The sequence below is a fragment of the Athene noctua genome, chromosome 1 (genome assembly GCF_965140245.1).
Source record: "Athene noctua chromosome 1, bAthNoc1.hap1.1, whole genome shotgun sequence".
Classification (NCBI taxonomy): domain Eukaryota; kingdom Metazoa; phylum Chordata; class Aves; order Strigiformes; family Strigidae; genus Athene; species Athene noctua.
The window spans coordinates 174967031-174990349 of record NC_134037.1 but is presented as its reverse complement, the minus strand read 5'-3'; the positions used below and the strand labels follow the sequence as shown (position 1 = coordinate 174990349).

The following is a 23319-nucleotide window of genomic DNA, read 5'->3' as shown; positions in this document are numbered from 1 at the left end:
CCCGGCGCGGCGCCCATCGGGTGGCAGCAGCGGCCCCTCCTCCGCCGGCTGGCGGCCCGGCGGCGGGCGCGTGCGGCCGGGCGAGCCCGTCTCGTGGAAACGGCGGAGCCGCTTTATGCGCTGCGGTTCCTCTCGCCTCGCCTCGCCTCTCCCTCCTCTCTCCTCCTCTGCTCCGTAGGATATTTTGGGTGGATTGTGGTTATCAATCAAGACCTCCTCTTCGTTGCCGATCACTTGTCATTTTCACCGGGGATTAGTATCGTTCGGGGCAAGCGGACAACCGATTTTTTTTCTCCTTTCTTCTTTTCCCCTTGGAGATTTTTTCCCCCGCCAACCCCCCCCCCCCCCTTTTTTTTTTTTTTCTTTTTTTTTTTCTTTTATGGCGCGGCGGTGAGGGTGCTAGGACCCGGCAAGTACCCTCCCCCCCCCACAGCGCTTTCCCCACAGCCGCCCGGCACCAGGAAACCCCACCGGACCGCCGCTCGCCGGATACTTGTGCGCGGCAGCCCGGGTCCGGCCCTCGGCGGCGGCGCGCTGGGCGCGGAGCTGCCCGCGGGCGGCGCGGGGGCCCCCAGGCCGGCCGCCCCCCCCCTTCTCCCCCCCCCCCCTTCGCCGCACCTGGATGGTACCTCCCGCCGGCGCCGCGGGCACTTTCTGAACTAGGAAGGAAGGGGCGACTCGGGGGGGGCGGGGGGCGCCGAAGTCTGTATGGAATTACCTGCGCCCGCGGCGGAGCTGGCAGCGGTGGATGGATGGGCGCCGCGTCCGCGGCACTCGCGGCCAGCTCAGCCCCAGGAGTAAACACGGGGCTTCTCCGGGCGAGTGCGCAGTGTGGTGACCGGCACTCGTCTCGCTGACTGATCGCACCGGAGGGATATTTCGGGAGACTCCTGTGGGTAAGGTCATTTTCTATCCAGGCGAAAGCCCGGCATTGCTAAACTTGGTGGCGTGTGATTGAAATGGGTACTTTCGGGATTGCTGCATTACCCTGATGCGAGGGGCTCCGGCCGTTATTGGCAGTTGAGTGGAATAACTGCAGTAGGTCTTCTGGTGAGTGCTTTTTTGCGATAAATAAATTAAAAATCTCCTCCACCCTCTCTGTTCTTGCACCCTCTGGATTTGGAAGCGTACTGTAGAAGCAAGGAGTCTTTCATTCTCCCCCCCCCCCCCCCCCCCCCCCCTTTTCCTTTTTCTTTTTTCCCGGTTAATATTTTTTTGACTGAAAAGGGTATGTGATAGTAAAGAAGCTCTCCGTGATGGAATCTATTTAAGATGAGATCGGATCCCATCCGCTGGTTGAAACAAATGTTTCCAACTCTGTGCAGCATTCTGCTGCATTTCATAGCTGCAATGGAGGTAGAGAAATCCTGCTTCTTAAGTTGTTAAACTTTAAGGTGGCGATCCTTATTGATCGTGGAACAGTGCTCTGGTGCTAAGGGGGTTAAATGCCACTGGTAATTTGGGATTACAACTCTTCCTGTAAATCCTACAAGGAAATTATGAACTGAGGGACAGTAAGGAAAGAAAAAAACCCACCTCATCTTGATAGCAGAGAAATACCTGAAAATCTCTCATCCACCTGCTCTTATAAAATATTTTTTCCCCCAATGACTTACCTACTGAAACCTCAGACCACGTGTATGGGAGTTGAAGATTTGCAAACAGAGATGCTATCTTCGGTATTTCATACATACATGCATCTGGCCGAGGGACTGTGTGTGAATTAATTCCGTTGTTAGTTGTGGTGTGAAGCAGGCAGGGAGAGAAAGGAGAGAAATGATCGTCGTCTTAAGAACAGAAGCGAGCAAGGGAAGCACTTCAGCCTTTAAAGATTTAAAGGGATCCAAGCAATGCACATTGGTAATCTTTCTCTGCAAAATCAATTCTGATCGAGGGAATGGGGGAAGGTTGGGGGAATCGATAGTGATGACGTTGTGCAGTGCAGTGCACTGCAATGCTAAAGTTATATAGTGTGTGCGAAAATATATAGCCTCATGTACTGCTGGTGGGTTCATGCATAATGGATGGAAGAAGATATGCAGATCTATCTGTAGGAAGATGGATGTATTTGTGCAAAGACGGCGATTATGTAACTTGATTACATCAATGGCATCAGTCGCCGATAGTGGAATAATATGCTCATACAGCGTATTGATCACTTGGGTTAACTTTGTAGCGCTCCCGGTAGCGGGGGATAGAGACCTGGGCAGAGGAGGGGAGATCCTTGCTCAGCTCCTGACAAGGGGTTTGCCTCTTACAGGCTGCCTTTTGCATCAGTGTGCTCCTGGCGGAGTTTCCCCGGGACGGGGAGTTCACGGAGGAGGAGGAGGAGGCTGCCTGGTTGCTAATTCAGCCACACCCGTGGAGAGGGCTCCAGAAAAGCCCCTGCAAGGCTGCACAATGGTCCCATTGAGCAGATCCGGCTGCGTGCTCCTCGGCAAGGTCACACGGCAACCTGGGACTTCAGTGCATGGCAACAGCTGAGTGGAGGAGGAACAAAACCGAAATTAAAATTGATCTTCCTCCCCCCTCGCTGTCATCTACCTCCAAACATGCCATCCTGCTGACCCCTCTTCCAGTGCTCAAGGCAGAGCTGGTGCTGTTTCACCCCAAGCGTGTGCGGCGCTTAACATGGATAGCGTTGTCTCGCTCTTGGTGTGTGCAGCGACTGCCTCGCAGCTCTAGCAGGATGCTGCTTTGGTGTTTTTGAGTACAGCATGACTGACTTTAGAAGAAAAGTATCGTCAGATATAACAACTAATCTACCTGTTACATTTATAGGGAAACTAAAAGGTGGTCCGTTAACACATTTCAGGCATCTCAGAAGTGAGTAGGTGAAGAGCAAAGGTGTGACAGGCATCCCATCGGTTTAACTCAGATGGACTTCTTTAGCGAATTGTCCATGTAGTTGTGTCAGGATATACTTTTCAATACCCATTTTAAAATCATAAATCAGTATTCCTGTCTCTTTGAGAAGAAGATAGCGGGGCGGGGGGGGGGGGGGAGAGTACTCCCTGAAGACAGCTGAGCTTGCAAAGGCACTGCTGAGGCCCCATACCTCTCTAATGGATGCATTTGCTGAAGAACGTAAGCCTGATGAAATCTTGAGTCAGCTGAAATAAATGATCTTATCACTGGCCTGTGCCCTTCCTCATCTTGCTCTGAATTCATTCTAGCAAAATTTCACTAAAATACTTTTCAGTTAAGAAGAGGTGAGGACAGAGTGGGTTTTACATCTCTTGATAAACATGATCTCCACATATCTACCAGATTTAATGCACTATCAAACTCACAGTAATTTTACCATGGAACCAGCCTGAAAAATCATTTTTTCCGCTGCTTCCCTGAAAACATCAGTATTTTAAAGTTGGTTCACTATTCGTTCATGACTATTTTCATATTTCTTGAGGATAAGTCTGGGCAAGTACTAATAAATCCTGATAATGTAGTTTAGAGTTTGACATTCATAGAGTATACTGAATAAATGGGAAAAAAAGGATATGAAGTTAACTCTGTTTCCATCCTTCAGGGGTCAGAATAACACTATGGCAACTCCTGTGCATTGCTACAGCTCTTATAATTTTCAGAAGTGTCCATGGCATAGTCTGTTCCCCCACACACGATTACAGTCAGACTCTTTCCCTTTAATTCCGTACAGGACTTGTGACATACAGGCTACATACCTGTACCACCCATCTTAAAGGAAAGCACAATTGTCTACAGAAAGTGTTATAAAGCTGCTACTGTAAAAGAGTAGGCATTGACAATGTGGGAATATATCACGATACATTTAAACTGGCATGCAGCATGCAAGGATTTGCAAATTTAGGGTAATAGAATGTGGTAAGCAACCGAGTTTTATTTATAGTTTAATGTCATTGTTGTAGTTAGCAATACCCACTTGGTAAAAATAGAGGGTTTCAGCTCCAATGCAGTATCCATTCAGTTTGCACCAAATATAGCTTCTTCGAGAGGAAACTTTCCTTGCTGAAGTAAAACTGTAAATCACTCGGACAAATGAAGAGAAAATGTGAAGAGAAATATTTACATAAAACGTTCCCAGGCTCCAAATCTCAGACCACTGAAAGCAGTGAGAGTTTTGCCACCCACTCCTCGCCAGCGCTGGGAAGCCGGCTTTTAAAGAAAACAGCAGTGCATGAAGAATAATCTCAGTGCCTCCCTCTGAAAGAGCAGGCTTCTGACTGTTGTTATCTCTGAAGACAGTACACTTGTTTTACTGCTGATAGGAAAATTTGAAATATACAGGGCAGATCTTAATGAAGCTTTTTTACTATTCAGTGATATTCTTGTATTCAGAGTACTTTTTGTGGCTATTATTGAACCCATGTATTGGGAAACAAAGCAAAAAAATGGAAAACAGACTGAGGTTTCCGTTCTGTGTATTTGCACTTACAGAGAAGTGTTTGGATCTACTTCTGTGTTTCATAACAGCAACGATCTTTAGCAGCTGGGAATCTTCTTATTTTTATAGTGCATGCTGCATGATTATATATGGCAATTGAAACATCCAAGCTCTGATTAATATGATTAAAAAGTAGCAACTTATCTAGTGGTGCTCAAGTTGTAAAGTTTAATTATAGTGGCACCACTTGCCCAGCTATAGACAAGGTTATGTCAGCATTTCTATTATAAACCTCTATCTTGTTGGCATCCGTTGTGTCAGGGGGACATGAAATAAGAAGAATTTACAGTAGAGACTGTAACGACTGTTTTGGATTACCATCATGGCCTGTCAGGTCAGTAATCCATGCGTTTCTTTAAGTCTTTACATCCACATCTACAGCAGCACCAAAGCAGCCATTATTCTCTATCAGTTCAAGTGTATGCTTGTTTTATTTTAAAGTGTAATTAAAAATGAGATGATGGACCACAGTGACTCAGGAGAGATCATTTAATCTATCATTTTTCATGCACTTTTGTATTGTTTTCATATTCTTAAAACCAGCAATGAATTTTTCTTGTGATAGCTAGAAATGAATGAACATTTGGAAGAAAGCTCTTTCGGAGTGGGGGGAAGGGAGAAGAGAGAAGAATGAAGATAAAGGCTGTGGGGTTTTAATGTTAATGTTAAACTTTGCCTCGTCTTCTAAGGTAGTCACATATGGAACTCCATCCGTTGCAAAAGGGGAAAATCCTGTGTTATTTGCCAAAGCTATGTAAGACCAGGGCAAGGAATTCAGGTAGTGCTCATTCTCTGTTTTAACACTGGGTACTCTGTTTTTCTAGGTCTCACTGTACCTATGTATTATAGGCACTCCTAGATCATTTCATGGTGTTTAACAGCACACTATTTATGCCTCAATAACTAGGTCTGAACAAATGAACCAAGGTCATCAGTCGTACTGCTATCTGTGCTTAGAAATGTCATGTTTATAAGAACAGCACACAGATAAACAATAGTCTTTCAATGGTCGTAGCATCAACTCCAGCAATTACCCACAAAGATTTTTTGATTGGGGATGAAGAAGGAGAAAGGGGGAAAATTAAAACATTTAGATTTTTGCCAATGCAGTAGATACTATTTCCATTTTATTTTTAGTTTTGTGCATAATTTAGGAAATATTCAGTGTATCTTCTGAAAAGAAACACGGGATCCTAGTTCATGCACTGAGAAGACTGATACAGTCCGTACAAGTCTGTACAATCAGCAGGCAGACAAGGGGTAATACTACTTGGCGATTGGATGGCTAGTGCTGTCAAAGTTTTCTGTTCTCTCATCGTTCACAGCGGTCCTCAATGAATAGTGCATTGTAAAAGAGGAAGAAGATGGAGACTAGCAGAATGGGTTATAAAAGGGGGCAGAAGTGTGTATAAATGTATGGACATTGGTGATGTAGCTTCTGTCTCTTCAGAGATGGGGTGTTTTTGTATATTCCTTTCATCTGTTTTTCACTAGTGAGACACAGGTGCTTGAAGTCATTGCAGTTCCCAATTCCCACTGCTCTAATTTTTTGGGGGGGATTCTTGAACTCTTGAGTGCGAGGGCCATCACCTTTTCATTTTCATGCATGTATCCAGTTGCACAATGAGACTGATCTCTCAGTTGAGGTACCTTGAGGTGCTTCTCCATAAAATAGTAAATTAGTGGCAGGAACATGAGAGAAAGAATGTTTCCTGTTGGCTATTTTAGAAAAGAGAGATATTTTACGTGAATCAAATTTTTCTCTGACAAAGCACAAACTGTTGGAATTTCCAGCAAAAATCTCGCAACACTCTCAAAACGGTCTTACAAGACTGCCTAGTGCAGCTGCTGCATAAAACCTCAGTATCTCAGTTTCACCTGTTAAGTTCCACTTAATAATGTGTGCTTGGTCTGTCAGTAGCAATTTCAGTAAACTCAATCTCAGCCAAAAGTTTAGACTATTTCAAGGAAAGTGAAGTCCTAGTAACGTGCATCATTATAGTGCACAGGGAAAGGCTTCTGCCTGTGAGGTTAGGAGTGAGCTGAACTGGCAGTGACCTGTCTGGGTTCCCAGACCAGTTGCCTCAGACTGAGAGTTGCTGTGCCTGAACGGTGTAAGGGACCTGCATGTACATTCATCCCTGCCTACATCCATTTGGCAGCACATCTCTACGGAATTTGTCTCTGATCTCAGTGGATCATATGCCTCAAGGATAATTCCTTCATCAAGAAGATCTGTCGGTGTGATGGAAACCTTGGGATGGAGCCACTATGTCTGCAGAGGGATGTGTTTGGCCAGGATGCCTTTGTGTGGCACTGATCCCTGGCAACAATTTTAGCCCTGTGTCTGTCAGGTTGCTCTTCCGTGCACAGAATTTCAGGATGGCAGCAGAGCACAGCTGTTACTATATAGCACCTTGGCATTCCTGCATCCTTGACTTCTCTTCAATGCTTTCTGGCTGTCTCCTCCCAGATTTAAACTTTTTTGCAGGAAATCTTACCTTTGCTCATTTTAGAATAACATAACTGGAAATGCATGGCATTTCCTTTTTAAAAAGTTGTATGCATAATAGTGATGTGTGTATGTCTGTGTATCAGTCTATCAATAAGATCTTCATATTTGTTACAGATAGAATTTATTTTATTCAAATCTCTTCTGAAACAGAAAAGGCCTGTCAGCTTTCTAGTAGACATTTTTTGGGGGAGTCCCGTAGCTGAAGGTGGTATGCTTACATCAGTGTTAAATGAGATTCACTGATTGGCATTGTCTCTCTGTACTTACATATATATTTAGGTATGTGCACACACACATGTACAAATGCATATGCCTGTGTATGCCTATGTATACATATGCATTACTGACATACATACACAGAGGAAGACTGAGAGCAAGTCATGAAGAGAAAGTACTCTAGTTATTTCTTATGCTATGTGTAGGCAACATAACACTTCAAACACACCATGAGACGGTAGCTGGTTTTGAGGGTTGATTCAATATTAGTTTATTTTTTAATGATTTGTAAATGCAGCTTATTTGAAGACCACACAAATTTATTTTCGAATGCCAGACCTAAAACATGATTTGAAAGGACTATCAAAGATCACCAGTCCGGGCTATAGGATATCATCTGTTATTTTAGACATATGCATGGTAACACTTTGAAAGGTAGAGTCTGAATGTTTCCTGTATACCTTTCTAACAGAACAACAGATACTATTGAAAATCTCTTGTCCATTTTTATGGAGAAGCTTGATCGGAGTGTTTGCTCAGTTCATAGCAGAAGAAAGCTACATGCTCTATAAAAGGAGTGCAAAACTGTTCAGTATTTCTTGTGTAACATTTGTTTTACCAAATGCTGACTCTTATAGTCAGTATGAATAATGTGTCAGCCTTTGGTCACTTCTTATCCAGAAAGCTATCAAGGAAGAAAGGACCAGCGAATGACAGCAAAAAAGAAAAGACTTACACATGAAAAGACTCCCATCTGAAGAAAGAGATGAAGGGTTTGTATTACTCAGAAAAAAGAGGAAGATATGATATGGGAGAACAGGGGATGCAGTGTGGAATACTGAAGGCTATTGAAAGATGCTTTGAGTTCTTTTATATATTGTTTTCCTGATGACCAATAAAATTAAATTATCACAAATCTAAAATGAATAAAGGAAAATACTCCTTGACATAGTTCATTCGAATTCTCTGTCTCTTTCTGTCAAGGATACGGTGAAGAAAAAGGTCTAGTAGAATAGGATCGTTTGAGTATGTCCACAAATATAAACAAGATCTTAAAATTTTACCTTGTAATATATAGCTAGATAAGATTATCAGCCTATATAGTAGATAGTTAGATTAGAAGGCTATAACTTTGTGTACCGCAAGGACCTCCTGCCAACTTCCAGTTATAGTGTAATCAATGGATGTGTGCGCCTCTGATTTCTAAAGTGTTCGAAGATGCTTCTTCTGAAGAATTTGCTACTGACTTCCCTTGGAGGTCTGCATCTGGCTAGATGGACTATAAGTGTGTTCATGTGACCATAGTTCTCCACTACCTGTTCAGTTTACAAATCTGGAAATTGTGGTACTGCTTAATAAAGACTTTATTAGTGCTGACTCGGCAGCCTAATTTGTCTGTTTAAGTTCTCATTACTGAAGTCCTGACCCAAAACCCACTGAAGTAAATGGAAAGATATCCACTGCACTCAGTCGGTTTTGGTCAATCTCCAGCTTTATAATCTAATTTCCTCATTTTTGATGGTTTCTGTGAAAAAAACTCATGCTGCTTCTTATCTTCAGCAGGTTAGCATTGATTAGAAAAAGACAATCTTGTAAACTTTAATAGAATTCAATAAAGCTTCACTATGTTACTGACAGCACAGTCAGTCCCATCAATTTCCATCATTAAAAGATACATGACCTCCATATTTTATTTCTTTGTAGAAAGGAATGTCTGGCTTCTTAAAGGTTGCTAAGCCATCGCTGGTCTTTGGTGCTTTCCATCACTATGATGGGAATATCATAAGCCCCTTTAAGAATAATCACTAAGATCATGTGCAGTATTGGTGTACATCCCGAGCTAGTTATTTCTAAAAATTTGGTAGTTTAAGGAAATTACAGATATGTTTTAATCTTTAGTTAGATTAACATATCCTCTTTCCTATTGCCTCTTTAGTGCATTATAATGTATGTTCTGCTAAAGGACAATCACATGCCTTAATGGTCAGACATTGTACATCTCTTTATGGATGTTCACTTACAAGGGGCCTTCCTTAATTAGTGTTTTCTCTGGATCGTGTTTGTAGTAGCACTTAATGCTTAAGACTTCCACATTAGCTAATGTAATGTACGTCTTTTATCTCTTCAGCATCCTAAAATTAGTTTTGCAGGTTTGGAACAAAGACAGTACAAATAATTAGGTTGGGTAGCAAAAGAAGATGGGTTTCCACAGAGGCTCACAAAACTTGAGGCCCTCTCTGTCATTACTGAAGGGAGTTGTGCTTCCAGGGGCAACTGAGAGTCAGATGCTAACTTTAGGATCCATGGCATCACTATAAACTTTTTCCCTTTCTGAATGTTCCTAATAGGAACAAAGAAGCAAGTCCTTAGCAATGAGTTTTGAATACTTCAATGCAAGACAAATAAAAATACTATTATAGATGAGTGATATTTAATTCCAGTTACTGCTTTACTATACTACTTTCCCAGCACTTTTGATATTTAATAAAATTAATTTGAAGATATTGGACCTCCAAGGCCTGAAATTAGTCCCTTTCACTAATTCCAAATATTTATTCTCTGTAAAACTTTACTGAATTTATCCATGCTTCAGTTTCCAGTCTCTGAACTCTGGAAGACAGAAACACCTCCTGCCTCTTGTCTTTTTAAGTGTTTCATCTATTTATGATATAAACTCTTTGTTTAAGATTTCTATCTTATTATAAATGGAGTAAGGTTAGAGGAAGAGTTAATGCCAATTTCTTCTCCCTCACTCAATGGAAATTCAATTTTCTGCCAGTCTGTGAAAGTCATGGAAAGTATTTGCTTTCCTCCAGGTAAAAAGTAATTTCTGTGTTGGTTAGAGGTTAGGTTTTCTCCTTTTTAAATTTTTTAAAAAATTTATTTAGCACTTAGATTTTGAAACAATTGAATTATTAATATGAACACATAAAATTTTAATAAAAACATTTTATTTTCTGTATAAAATTAATTAGGGAAGATAATTTCAGAGTACTTAATGCAAGTTCTTAGCAGAACGGAACTCTCAACTAAGGTCTTTAGATGCTAAATAATACAAATATGAAAATAGTACTGTGAGTCATACTACTGGGAGTGGCTGGGTCAGCTGTCCATTTCCTAAATACTAATCAGTCTTTTTAATTTAAGTTTGCTTGACTATTCATCTTCTTTTTCCGTGTTGCATGAATTAATTGTATTTAAAATACAGACGGGCATAAATCTAAAGTAGCTTGTGTTTTTCCTTCTTGACACGATTCAGGTGTAACCCACCTAGTTAACAGGACAAAAATATGAGTAGGTCTTTGTGATTTAGATGCTGAACTTTAACCCCTTTTTTACTCCTATTCATCAAATTTTAATCCAGTGCCCAAACTGTTGCTGAAAAGACCACTGTCTGTCTCAGTGTACGGTGAATGAGATTTGGGAAACTTAAAATCTCAGCAGCAGGTTTCTCTTACTTCATGTGGTACATTTGCCTGCTGGTGCAGGACCATCACCAGCTGCACACTCACAGGTGCTGCCTTTGTGAAGAGCAGTTCTTCCAAAGGGGTCACCAAAGCAGGGCAGTTCCCGTTTTGCCAGGAGATAATCCCAGAGGCGAGGGGATCTCAGGTTTATACACAAAACCTCTGCCCCTTGTTTTAAGTCTTGTTACTAGAAATGACCCGCTGTGCTCAGTGCCATCCTTTGGGCTAATGCCAGCTGATGACTTTCCCCCACAGTGGGACCACAGAGCTCAGAGGTGATACCGGCAGCGTTTCCCTCATCACAGCCGACTGTAGAAGTACACCTGGCCAGCGAGCTCCGTGCTTGGCACGACCTGTTGCCCTGTGCCTGGAGATTCATGCTCTACATACCTTTGTTTAGTACAAGACATTTTTGTCTGCTCTGAAGATCATCATGTTTCCTGATGGGTAATAAGATTCAGCAAAGCAAGGGTAAACCGATTTCACACAGAAACTCCTGTCGGAGCTCTGTGTTACATCAAGAATAAACTTAGAGTAACTCCAGTGAAACCGTTTCATTCTGCTTGCCAGATTGAGTCCAGTATGAACCTTCAACATAGATATTATTGCATTAATTTTAATGAATAAAGATCACAGACACATTACTTATTTAATTAACATAGCAAAACCTATTGTCAGCAAACAAAGAAGTTATACTGTACAGCCACTCTAATGCAATCACAAGAGTATACTTTATGGCTGTGAGAATATAATTTTCTTATTTCAAACCTTTGATGTTTCTTTAAATATATAAAACCACAGGAAATGTGTAAATAAGACTTGCCATTCATCTCAAATGCCTCATATAAAAATGCATCTTTTAATCTGTGTTTATTTTGACATCTTTCAAATAATGCTGATGTATTTATATCTGCATATATATAAACATAAGCAGAGATACATGCATATACATGTCTTATTACAAAATCATGGGTGTTAATATTGAAAAATGCAACCATGTCAATTTTTGTGTTACCTTTACCAATGGTTTTTATCTTTGTGTTTACACAGTTAATGACTGTTTAACTGCAAGAGTTTTACTTTTCTTTCACTTTCCTGCCTAGTCCAGCTCTTTTAGACAGAAGATGCTCCTTTAATTTGTTGTTCTAGAGTTCAAGAGCACTGAATTGGACATTGCAGTACTTGACGAAGACCTGCTGCGCAAAGTCTCACCTGCATGTCTAGTTTAGACCTACACATGTTTTCCCATCTGAGCTCCCTCATGCATTACCGTATGAGCTGGTTCGAAGTTTCTGAAAGTCAAGGAGTCAAGAGGCCAGCTGTCAGCTGAATGACAGTATCTGGACATGTGCAAGATAGGCTACTGGCTCTGTGTTAGTCCTGAATTCCTAACTCGGAGTCTGTGTTTCGTAATATAGGGGAAGCTGTGGGCAGTATATCTCATAGATTGGCAGGAGCTGCTTGCTATGTAGATGGGTTTAGATTACAGTAGGAGTCAAGATTTTAACACGTATTTTGGTGTGCTTAATCCCACACTGACACAGACTATGAAGAACATTGCTTGGAAGAAATATATATAGCCAGGATGCAGTTTATCTAATAATGAAGCCTGCACATGAAAATGAAAATGTAAATATAATGTAGTCTAAAGTGTATCTGGCTGTATCAGTGCCACCTGAAACACAGAAATAAGTAACATGGAAATAAGTAAATTTATTCTTTGGCAGGAACTGTGGTTCTACAGTCCTTGCTTTTATTACTATTCTTGGTGCTGTAATTTTAACCCCACAGTGTACTCTCAAATAAGCTTTTAACCTAATACTTTATTGTGATGAATGAGGATGACTAAATTTTCAACTAGACACAGTTTCCTATAGATTATCTTGTATTTTTTCTACCAAAATTGGCACGGTATTCTTAACTTTAAAAAGAAGGATTTTTTCTTATTTTTTTTCTTTTACTGTGAATTTATAGTCTAAAGGTTATTGCAATTTAGAGGAAAAATACTAGAGTAAGACTATGTTCAAATTATGCATTTTTTTTTACACCCACAAACTTTTGATTCTGTTTTAAGGAATATCTATTAAGACATAAAAAACCACACCACACAACCCTCGCTTCCCCCCCCCCCCCCCCCCCCCCCCCGACAACAGAAAGGGAGACACCAGAAAAAAGAACGGTTTTGTAATTAAATTTAGATACACAGTTCTTTAAGTCCATTACTTGTTTTAAAGTGATGATTGTCTTTCTACTTATTGTAGAGGGCAGAAAGTCCCTCTTATGATTTAAAGGATATTTTAAAAATAGCTTCTGTTTGAAGGGGCCCAATTTTTTTCTCAGTCCTTATCAAGGAGTAAGAATAAACAAACTGCTTGGTCCAGCAACATCCACTTTCCTTTAGATGTTCAGAAATAGTTAAAATACAGAAGAGAGCACCATCACTGATTTCAGTATCAAAATAGTATATATTTTTAGAGGGTTCCATAAAATTTCGTTTATGGAACTCAAAAGTTTTATAACAGAGTGGTTGGTGTTTGACATACAGAATCACTGATTTCAGCAGGAGGTTGTGTTTTGTTGATGTCTGGAAATCTAGCCCACTTTTACGGTTACATGAGTGTATGGTGCATAGCTTTTAAGGTGACCACAGTCTATAATACACACATGAAACAAGAACTGCTTTATCAGTCTCCATGAGCAAATGGGGACTTCACTTTCTCTGACTGTCCACACCTCTTTTATAGTGAGCACTAATTTTTTTCTTGAAACCAGAGCCTTAGGGCAAAAAATACCCTTAAACTATCTTGTATTTTATGTGCTAAGATACACAAATACATTAATTATCTTCAGCAATGTGGAATATATGTAACTCTTACCAGTTGAGACATTCTGTCACTAGTCACTGATAGTGATTGTGACTCCCTTCTGCACACATCGCTTATGTTTCATGGTAATACTGTATTTATGTAGTATGCTGTTCCTGAGATCACATAACCCAGATGGACATTTAGCTATGTACCTGCGAGTTAAAATAATGGGGCTCTGCAATTAGATCATGTGGCTGGTTTTGACAAAGTTTAACCTCTTTCTAGAGGCAAATTGTGGACTGGCAATGCCTGGCTGATGGGGAGTGCCTTGAGTGCCTTGGGCAGGTAGGCACAGGGTCTGCAGGCGATGCGCTGCGTGCATGGAAAGCTGCAGGCAGTGGTCAGCAGAGCACTACCTCCCTGTCTTGTTCAGGGTTCAGTGCTGTGTAGCAACTGGCAGGCATGAGGAAGGCTGCTCTAGGATGGACGTTAAAGAAAGGCTATTAATAATTAAGAAACTGAGAAATCCTAGGTGTCGGCCAGTGGCCTCTGGCATGACTCTGGGTTAATCACATCATCTTTCTTGTTGCATACATCATCCTTAAGGAGAAATCCTTGCCACCTCTCCACTGTCAAAGCCTTGGCTTAACATTAGCTCCCAAGTTCAGGAGGGCACTTGGCTGGGGGGGGGGCTGTCCCTTCACAGCAGCTCTCTGAGGCCAGCTGGCTGGGCACTGTGAAGGGGGACAGCAAGCTCCAGGCCCTGACAGCCAAGCGCTGGAGAGCAGTTCACAGCCACACAGCCCAGCACCCATCCCTTCTCAAGAAGGTTGGCCAGGACCAGAGTATTTCTCATTTGGTCATGGGTCTCCAGCCACCTGTGGTTGTCCAAACACTTAGTTATTACTGTTACTGATGTTGGTTTCTGTAGGTTTTAGGGGTATTTTTAGTTTCGACTGTGTGAATTGCAGCCCCCTCAGCATGATACTTTTTTCATGGACAAAACTGGTAGAATACATTGTGTGTCCTAGACTACGTGTAGGGGCAAATTTAGGAATGGGGTGGTGTCAAAGGACAGTTCAATACATACTGCACCAAGCCTGTCACTTTGGTAGTAGAGGTGGTCCTTGGAGTCATCTGCCTTCCTTCATTTGCTGACTCTAAACAGACACCAGCAATGAACTAACATTATGCAGCATGGATGGCCTGGGAACCAAGTGAGGGAATTTGCTCAAGGACTGCATCACTTGACAGTGCAGACGTATTGCCTGACTTCAGTTCCCATGAGCAGAACGGGGTGATGGCACTTCTCACCTCGCTGGCTCACTAAGGGAATAGATATATTAGAGACTGTGAGATATGTTAAGATATGGTGTTTTGCGGTGTGAGGAGAGCACAAAAGACAGACTCCTGTCTGAGAAGATGGATGGGTTTCCTTCAGTAAAGTGTTACTGTATGCTGTATTCTTCCTGTGAAATGTGAGCTAATAATCACAGGCTCTGCAGTTGTTTCTGGGGATTTTGTTATGCAGATCGTACTTTCTAATTATTATGTTGTACAACTTATGCACGTGTGAAAGGGAAGAATGAAATAGAGAGGAGTAATCTAGCTCAATATGAAAAACATATTTATAAACAGATTTTTTTTCCCTGAGAATAAGTTAACTCACTCTTAGCCTTATGCTTTGGAGCTCTGTCTGGCTAGATCTGTGTTTGTAAGATGCTTGTGCCTCCTTTTTTGTTGCCCTTTGAAAGCATGCTGTTGAGACAGTTCCGTGCAGAGCTGTGCACCTTTCCCCCTGCCTGTTTCATCCCCACTGGGATGGGCAGGTGTGTGCCTGCTGCTCTCTGAATCAGGACTGGGAAGGCAACTGGGTCTCCAGAGCTGGTTCCATTTGGGGTACCACTCTGTAACACAGCTGCTCTTCAGAAGTAAGCTACAAAGCTCCTTGGTCTTGTATGCTCCTTTGCACAAATTGTCCTGCCAGAAAAGGGCCAGAAAAACAAAGGTTTTGTGAAACAATTCAATTGAAAAACAGAATTTGACACAGCCATATTTCCCATTTGTAGGAGAACTGAAATGCACTCGACACTCCAGCAGATCATGTTTGTTCATCAGATTTCAGTTAAGGGTGTTACTGCTTTTAAAGGCCAAGCTGGACTTTTTCCACGCCAGATTTTTTTTTCTTTCCTATCCATACATAACTCTGTACAATCACTTTATACAGACAAAATGTGCATCTATGTATATCCTTTGAAAGCTTTTATGATTAAGTTGTGGAAAAAATTATTTTACCTTGTCCTGTCTGACTTGTCAATAGTGTCTGCTATGGGTGGAAGCAGGCATTGTGGTTAGGGTTTGGATGAGAATAGGGATTTTAATGTTGGTGGAGGAGTTATTATTACTTCTTCCTATTACAAGATTACCCATAATCACCTTGTTTCCATTTCACTCTGTGTTGTGTATGCTCAGAACCCACTCCATACAGCTTACAAGAGAGAGAAATTGGATAGGCGCAGCTGGGGAGCACAAGGTAGTAACAAAACTATATTGGCAACACTATTGACAGTAGCCGTCAGCTGCCACTTCCTTCTAAGTTTTTCATAGACATCACAGTAGAGAAGGGATTTGAAGGAACAGAGGTTGGAGTTCACCATCTTTTTAGTCTGCTTGAATGATTGAGGAAGTTTCTAAAAAGCCACCAAAGGCTTAATTTCATAGCAGCCAATTCTCACAAAATGTGAGGTCTGTCTGTAGGAAGAGCACTAAGTTTCTGTGATGCCAGACCATCTGCAGATGTCACCTAAGAAAAAAACAATCAACAGCCCAGTTTTCATTGAGCTATCAAAACAATTGACTTGCTCAAAATCATGTTGATTTTGTAAGATGATTTTACCTACAGAAGAATAAATTTCTGCACAAACTCCTGTGAGCCTTTCAGAACTCTGTGACATAAATCTTTTCCCCCATCAGTGAAATTGCAGTGTTTTAGTGTTAGAAAACAGAAAACTAAACTATCACTGAGGAAGGTAAGCACAACTTCATGTTACATGGTATTCAGAGTATTTAAATAAAATATTTGGCCTCTTAGTTTCAATTTGGACTTTTGACCTCTTATTAATAAGCAAGTTTTAATCTATTTGAATTTGAAGGAAATTTAATTTTTAATGCAAACGTTGTGTCATTTTACTGTCTTAATAATTAGAAGGTCACATGGTACCAAATGAAACACCTTATGACAATCTAAATTGAATATATCATCATTATTGCCTTGATCAGTCAGAAAAAATTAATTGAATTGTGCGTATTGCTCATAGATCATGGTGTCTGCTTCTGAAAAATGCATTGACCTATAAATTGTCCTCAATAGCCATCTCCAGACTAGACAGGAGTTACTAAAAGAAATTTGTAGAAAGATGTCTTCTGAATGATGGGTGTTTGCACAGTAAGGCTGAGTAAGAAGGCTATTCAAAGCCCTTTTTTTAAGGATTTTTTTGTTAGATCGTTTAAAAAAAATAGTTTTATATTTCGAATATGAATTAATGTAACTTGCATAAGATATATATTTAATGTATTTTTTCTGTCTAGTTATTTGCATGTAAGACAGGACACTGGTGGAACATGTACAAATCATCACCTGAATTTATAGATACATGTTCCTGGTGCCACATTAATTTTCACCCAAAGGTAAAATTATTCAGCAGATGAATGATTCCTGGAACAAGTTATCTTTGTATTTATTTTTTAAGATCTATTTTACAGTGATTGTTAAACTTTAATTGTGAATTGTTTTTTAAACCCTATTATTAGCTACTCAGGATAGACTCCAGTTCTGAATATATATACCCATTCTTAGGAACAGAGGACAGGGCCTTATTGTTATGCAGCCCCTATTCCCTCTTAAAGCAGTTTTCTTGTGGGTTTGTCCTTCTACTCTGGTTTCTGCTTTCAAGGCTAAATAATTGCTGGACAGCTCAGGTTTAGTGCCCTTTAATTGACATGACTTTTCTTCTGACTCATATCTGTTCTCTGATGGTATACAGAAAGCAGTCATGGCTTCTTTGATATTTATCACAGTAAACAAGCTAAAATTTTCTGTTCTAGTTAGACTTCTATTCCCCTTACGTACTTTAGCAACTGTCTTTGTACTTGTGTTCTGAGTTGATCTTTTGGAAAATACTGGACAGAAGCCTCTGCGTTATGCCAGAATAGGTCTCATTAGTGCCATATGCAGCAGCTCTCCCACATACCTATCTTAAAATACAGATGCTAAATCTGTAGCTATTCAGTGATATGTCATTCTTATTTGTCATTTAGAGGATTGTACTTATCCCATACGTTTTTTCCGACATCCGGTGTGTAGCAGCATTCTGCTTTACTAGGAGTCTGTGGTTGCCCCAGCCAATCTGTAACGCTTTACCACTCTGACTTAAGTATATATTTAATGCTGAGAATCTGCCTAGAATGTGAATGGTAGCCAAAAGTATTGCTCTCTCTGCTCTTGTAGGTGTTCTTAACAGTGGTCCTTCTTCTGGCAATGTAAGAAATGGCAATTGTTCATAGCTTCATCCTGGTACCAGAAGGATTGCCTGTTTCAGTGCTGTTTTGTAGATACAGAGGATGTCATGGTAGCTACTAATACATAGGTATGTAAGATTAAACAGGTCAGTTTTACTCACGAAGTACGAACTCATTCACTGAATCACCAGAAATAGTGATATGTGTGAGGCAGAGACCTCAAGGAATATGTCTTATCTTACCATAACACGACACTGTATTTCTCATTCATTCCTATAGTTATCCGATACTATTTAAAAATCCCCTCCTCTCAACTGTAAAACCATGCCAGCAAATCTGGCATTCCAATGCAAGTCACAAATGCAGCTAAGAAAAATTCTCGTTTTTTATTTTCAGACTTACAGAAACTTCACATGGCATATGTTTAGGACAGGCAATACTCAGATACCTCATTATTAAAAAGTCAAGAAATAGGATAATAATGCACCTGGCATAGGAAGAGTAATAACTTGCAAAAGAAGGGATTCTAGAAAAGTAATGTGATGGTAAAGTGTAATATCAACATGGTTTTAAGTATAAAAAACAGGTTTTGGCTAAGGTTAGCTAGAAGTAATGTAAAATAGTTTTTATAGAGTATTTGTGGCAAACACTGAGTTTGGTATCCTAAATATTTCATTAGCAGTTCCTCAGCCTCATGGTCTCATCATGTACCTAATTTTCATTAAAAACCTCTCCATCTTACATACAATTAAGCTTTACTGAGAATGTAAAATTACAGTATAGCCGATGTGAGTTAGGATCATCAATGACAGTGACACCTGTCAGACACAAGAATAAAACTCCTTTAGGAACACCCAGCCCTGATTGTATCATCTCAGATTTGCATAACCAGTGTTAAAAAATCCAGTTATGTTAGTCACTTAGTGTTTCAGAATGGCCTTTAAGCATAGAGTAAGACTGACTGGGAGGGGGTATCAGATAATTTCAAATTGTAGGATTAAGATGTCAGAAACCCATCTGGAGAAGTGGCCGTGCCTGTACTGCTGAGTAAGAGAGCCATGGACCATTCCCTGGCCCTGAGGCCAAGTGACTGGGCCAGGCCATATTTATGCTCTGTAATTTATGGCCCAAAGGGGTAGGGTAGTCCTGTGAAGAAGGCTCCTGTTGCCTAAGACATCATTATTGAATTTTATGAGGGCTTTTTTTTTTTTCAGTGGAAGATGCAGACATGATGTGAGGGCATTGTTGCAGCCTGCCAGACTGGCTTTTCCATAGCATAAATGGAAGAATTGTGTTGTATAACGGGATGGCGTGCAGGGGTGTTTGTGTGAGAAGCCTTGTGGGGTGTTGGTTGGGGAGTCTGTAGGGCAGTGGGACTCTTGTCCTGGCTGCCACCCACCTGGTGCTACCCCCTGCCGCCTGCCTGCACATTGGGGCAGGGAGCCTCAGTTCCCCAACCCAAAGCCACACCAGAGAGCCTGCTAGCAGGGAAGTGGCACGGATGGTTGCAGATCCAGCACTTGACCTTTCTTTCTGGCTTTATTTCGTTTAGCACTGGTGCAACCAGGGAGTCTAGTTGACTACAAAAATGTAATACACAGTTAGTTTAAAAAGGACTACAGATCATCAACCCCATACTACTTCGCTCACAAGATCCAAGCTAATAACTCCCAACATCCTATAATTAATTAGAATTAAAAAAGACCCAGAAATTACAATGTACCACAGAAAGAGAGCAGGAGAAATCAAGGACATTATGAGTGTCCTAATATATATATATATATGGTGCAGCGGTGAGAATACTGATGTAACATTCTTTATTAAAGTAAATGAGGAAGTTTTAAAGAAGAAATTACTAAAGATATAATATAGGAACATGTCCCATATTGCATAAAAATGCTATCATTTTTCTTCGTTAATGTATAAGATGGGAAAGGACAGATAGGAAGAAGCAATCCAGAAACAGTATGTTCTTACCTACATCAGACAGAGGAGAGCCAAATGAGACACATCTAGACAGGAAGCACCTTCACAGGCTCTTCTGTCTCACTCCTGGGCACACAGCAAAAATGGGTTTTCTTCCTAATCTTAGATATATTTAATCAGCTAGGCGAAGTTGTATTCATCCTAGCACAAGATGTAATAATTGCCCAAGGAAGCAGCAGGGGGAGGAAGGATTGCTTTAAGGCTGCTACTGCAGAAGTGTAGAGGAGCTAGCCAGGGGTGAAATAGTATTTCCAGAAGGGGAAGGCCATTAATTTTTCAGGCGTATGTCTTCTCCCTCTCCCCTTAGGTAAAACTGTTCTGTCACTTGCTGGTAGTAATACAGCCATGCCAAATTAATCTCCCCAGACACCACCTGAAGACAAATGACAGGAAAAAAATAAAGGTGCTTGTTAAATGTTATCTTCATTTGATTTTACTTTCTACTGCAGAAATTAATATTGTGCATTTAGTCAAGTTAATAAATGCGATGTTATCGTATTCATGGCATTTACACATAATTTTGAATATTTTTAAGGTAAACAACATCCGCATTTCCATATCACTAGAGGAAACAAACTACACCGAGAGTGCAGGAAATGAGTGTTTCCCCAAGTATTAATTTCACAATATTTCTTTTCTAGTTTGCAAAGATGAGAGAAGATTTATATTGTTCAATGAAGTAAAGTCTAAACCACTCTTGTATACAAGAAAAAGCAAATTGTTATTATTGTAGATGAAATACAATGGTTTCTCTACATGAGATTCTAAAGAGAATTAATGCACTTCTCACTTAGAGATAATTTCTTCAAAATTCATGAAAAAAAACCCCAGAGCGCTCTGAAGAACAAATAAGAATAAAAAAAACACCTGCCTGTTCTTGTGCTGAGGGCAGAGTGAATGTTTCTATGGGCTGAATGGTCATTAATCTGAATGTCACAAAAAAGTTCTCAGTTACATCTGTTGCATTGAGCTCTATCTACCTTAGCACTTTGGTTTGAAGCAGTAGCACAATCTTGAAACAAATCCATTGGCTGTTCCCGCTTCCTGCATGTTGGTTCAGTTTCTGGGGCGGCTTTTGGAGCATGGGAAGCAGGTTGCTTTGGAGGATGGAGCAACACTGGTGGCTCCCTCCACCTCTGCACCTTGGGCCTTCATGGATTGAAACTGCTGACTGAACCTCCAAACAGCCTCGAGCTGGTTTCAAGGGCCAGATTAAAGCTATTCCGCAGTGCAGTCTACTGCACAGTGTAGAAATTGGGGCTTCCATGACACATGATTTGATCTGATTATTGTTTCACTCTTACTGCCGTGAATTAACTGATAATACAGGAGTATATATATATATATATTTTTTTTTTTTTTTGTGAAAAGGGGAAAAAGCCCAATGATCTGAAACTAGAATAAGTGAAAAGAAGACAATTTATGGGGATAGTGGTAAACACATGAAGGGCATCATATGTAGGCTGGCAAAATAAAGTGAAGTGAGTTGATTGAAGAACCACCTTTAACTTTATGGAAGAAATTAGCTTTCTAGTAAAAAATGAAAATGAGTAATAATTAGTAAGTGCTTTTACCATTCACATAATCTTGTAAAACCATCTGTCAACAAATTAAACAAAAAATTAACGAAGTACTGCCATGTGGGTCTTTTTAAAGCGCCCAGCCTGAAGTTTGTTTCTAGAGCTGCCGTTGCTCCTGTTTTAACAGGAGCATCAACTTTGGGCATGCGTGTTCCAGCCTCCCCCTCTTGCCCTCCTGGGTTAAAGGAGGTTTCTGCTTCTTTAGCTGATTCGTAAATCTGACAACTAAAGTTTTTTAAACAGAAACTGGTTACTGAATTTGACCCAGTTTTGCAAATAGTTTTAAAACAGCTGAAATCACACTTTGCACAAGAAGAAAAGAAAAAAAAAATGGAAGAGGAGATTTACACGTTTCATGGCACTATTTTGTCAGGTTTTGTAAGAAATTAATTATATAATATGTCCCTTTAATCCATAACAGGATTAAAAATAATTATTTTCCCATTTTCTGATTTCCTCTGAGGCTGGTTCAGTGCAATATCACATTGTTTGTGTAGTCTTGCATTATTTAGTAAAATCCTCAGATATTGAACAGCTGTTTGTTGGTTTTGACCTGCAACATCAGACTAACAGCACTATGAAGACAACAGATTTTGGCAGTTGCAAACTGTGTACAGCTGAACTATGATATTTGCAATTAATATGTTACTTTCAAAATTGCATCTGCTTGTTTTAATTTCTGGCTGTTTTTCAAGCAGCACCACTTAGCAGAATCTACAAAGACCTAAGAAATTTTGGAGATGGATATGCAGTTATATAATAAGTTTGAATTTATTTGCATTATGCATTTCATATTCAAATTTAAATTTGGAGTCCTAAATTGGTCTGTAGATTAGTTTCACATTACTTTAAGAATTAGTCAATAGTCAATGCTGTTTTAATAGCAAGTGATGTCTTAACGGTAAAAATACAAAGCATGTATTAGATTTTAACTTTTCTCCTGTAAACACATATTACATATATTCTTTTTTCAAGTGGCAGTTGTCCCTGTTATTTTAATTGCAGTAATTTCTTTATTGAATGTCCTAAGCTGAGTCCAGATGCAGTTACTTTAATTTAATGGTATTTTATGCATAATAATTTATTGACATAAATTTTGTTTGCTACTTAACTCTAAAATGCCATTTGTCTTAATAAGGTTAGTTGACGGTCATTCCTTTACTGAAGGGAAGCTGGGGGAAGAGATGCTAGAGTAGAAACTGGAAGACAGCGACTTGAGGAGACTTCGCCAGCTGCATAGACAAACAAGGCTTACTTTATTATTGCCTTAATAAAAGCTATTGAGCCCCGAGTACATAGTAGTTTCTTGGCACCTCGTACCCTGTGTGCATGGAACATCCGATTCTCCCGTTAAGTGGTCTGTTCAGTTATATTTGATTTCTCCGGCCCATTTTTTGTTGCTTTCCAGCCATGCTGTAGTCTAACTAAACAAATTCCTAAGCAACTACTATAAAACTCTTCCAAAAAAGAAAAATATCCAGAAGGCAGGTCCTGCTCCTGCTCAGTACTGAGCAGCCTGAATTGCCGTGCAGCCCAGCAAGAAAGGGGTGCACCCAGCACACCACGGGAACAGGCAGGAGCTTGTCTGAGCAGGCCTTGCTTTAGCACTGCATGCCTTACTGCTTCTTGCTGGAAATCAAATTTGCACACACGTGGGATAGTTCCATGAGCTAAAAAACCTGCAAGAAGACTGATTCTCTATGTATTCCTTTTTGTTTGATATCTAAAGAAGATTTTGCATTAGCTGAACTGTGTTTACGCTGGCCAAAAATAAGTAACTTTACCCCGATCATAAGCTCTTGAGTCT

General features: G+C 40.3%; 1 protein-coding gene across 1 annotated transcript in view; it reads left to right on the top strand.

Moving 5' to 3' along the window:
• Window positions 1-521: 521 nt before the first annotated feature.
• Window positions 522-23319, top strand: part of IL1RAPL1 (interleukin 1 receptor accessory protein like 1) — an 801634-nt gene continuing 778836 nt past the window's right edge. Inside the window, exon 1 of the mRNA XM_074929670.1 lies at window positions 522-901. The gene's annotated coding sequence lies outside the window, so the exon portion shown is untranslated. The remainder of the gene's footprint in view (window positions 902-23319) is intronic.